Genomic DNA, 2,353 nt, shown 5'->3' with positions numbered 1-2,353 from the left:
TCCCTGTGGATTCATCAGAACCAAAACCGACATACTGAAATAATTTATTACAAACAGCCAAAGATGTCTATGCCAAATGATTTGAATCATACTTTTTTAAACATGTACCAGTCAAAAAATTTGAACACACCTTCCCATTCCCTCAAATGAGAAAGTGTGTCCAAACTTTTGACTGGTACTGTATACATCTGTGACTCTAAACATACTTTAAATGTCTATGTAACAGCTGTTAGTTCCTTTTCTTCTCTTACCAGCCATATGTCAATTCAGGAATGTAAATTTTAATGGGGAAGCCTGTTCTTTGATTATTAACTCAGTGGTTTTATGGGTTAAAGAGTAATTGTCATCATTATCCACTCAGTGTGATGGTCATTAGTCTGTCAATTCCAACACGTTGTCTGCTCACTCCTGCTATTCACACTCCACTGCGAAAGTAAACAGAGGGGACAGAGTGTTCTGGTGGCTCAGGCTGATAATGTGCTGTTGCAACTCTTTACCTCACACTTTTTCTCTCTGATTTTATGACTCTTCTTCTCTCTATCAACTTATTAATTGACTGGATTAAGTGTTACCACAGTGAGCAACCCCCCATAAATAGTTCTTGGCTCAAAAGTGCAAAGGACTTTAATTTAAGCTTTTGTTTGGTTCCAAGTCTTCTCCATTTCACGATCCATTTACCTCTTTCTTTCACATGCACACACACACACACACACATCACGCCCCTGATAAGCATCAGCTCCAGGGCACACTCTATTGTTTCAGCTCAGTGCTAATTACTTTGGATCTTGACCCCAGGTTCAGCCGCAGAGCAGCAGAGGGGGATGGTACTGTGCGAATGTGTGTGTGAGTGACCTGACAGAAGTGTGTGTGTCGGGGGTCGGGGGTGGGGTGGCCGGGTGGAGAGGTCATTGCTGCTGCCAATCAATTGTCACACCGGATTCGCCTAAACATCACAGTATAATCCAGGATGGAAAGCACAGCAGCACAATGAAACCAGCCAGCTACGCTGCTGATGCTTCCAAGTTTTCAAGCATTTATATGACTCTTTTATCAACAGCAACTCCTGAAAAAAATCAGATGCATGCCAGGTAAAGAAATAAGAGCCAAGGAAAGAAGGAGTAACAACATCCCTGCCTCCAGTTCCTTCTGTGTTGTTTCCTCGTGTTTGTCTGCTTTGCGTCTCCAAGCAGCAGAAGATAGATTAGGTTTAAGATGAAAAAAGGCACCTATTCTAGGGTCCAGTCACATTTCCTCACTGTGTATATAAGAGAGAAAGTGTGTGTTTCTGGGTCATGTGTGGAATGTCAATACCAATGGCTGCTATCTTGCCCAAATTCAGTTGTTTCAAAGGGTCAACAGTAAAGTAAATAATGCTGATGGTCTCTGGGAATAACAAGAGAAATAGTTTGAATTCAGATAAGGATTCATACGGATTGAATTAAATGTGGAAACCAAATTAAAATATCTTGTTACAACATATGTCTGCCGGTCTTAGATCAAATCTCATCTGAATCTTGTTCCATTTTAACTCTGGATTCAGGTATTCAAAAAAGGCTTTGAGCTCTTAAGGCTGAATTTGATTACACCTGGCAGATACTTTAACAGTCGAAGAATTGTACAAATCACTTGGACAAAAACACAACTCAAGTCTACCTCAAGCTTTCCTCCTCTTGAAATATTTGCAGTTTCTCACCACTTACAACACAGAGAAGCCAAAACAACATTCACTGCTAGTTTCATGCTGTAAAAGAAAAGTCTTCTCCCAGGGTGCCATGAGCAAACAAAACCTGTCCAGTATGTGCATTCATTGCAATGCAAAACAGATTTCCAATGCTTCAGCATCACTTAAGGCCCTACTTTCAATTACAATGTCATGAGCACTTAGAGCTGACGGGCCTTTAGAGAAGGGGAGTGGAACCTGTGGTGAAGTTCTAGACGGCCTTAAAAGACCATTAGGGACTTTACATATAAAATAAAAACACACTCACACACACATGCATGCACACACAGAAAAAAATCCACTTTTCATATGCTTATTTTCTAAAAATACAGCCAATGAAAATATATGCAACCCACATCAGCCGGTATAAATACAGGTTCTGGATATTGTCAGAATTAGTTGGGGAATGCTCACAGATTTTCTTTGCAGGAGGAGAAGAAGAGAGGAATCATAGTGAAAGCAGAGAAAAAGGAAAGGAGACCAGAGAGGGGAAACAGTAAAGGAGAGGAGAGGAGAAAGGAGAGGGGAGAGGAGGCTCCCTCTTCTATTTTCCTCTTGAATCCCGCCTCCTGGTCAGGGGTTGGTCAGGGAAACTGAACTGCGGCACATGGATTGGTCGGCTCTCCTCTGGAC

The sequence above is a fragment of the Thunnus maccoyii genome, chromosome 6, assembly GCF_910596095.1.
Source record: "Thunnus maccoyii chromosome 6, fThuMac1.1, whole genome shotgun sequence".
Lineage (NCBI taxonomy): Eukaryota > Metazoa > Chordata > Actinopteri > Scombriformes > Scombridae > Thunnus > Thunnus maccoyii.
The sequence above is the reverse complement of the archived record's forward strand: the minus strand, read 5'-3'. Positions refer to the sequence as shown.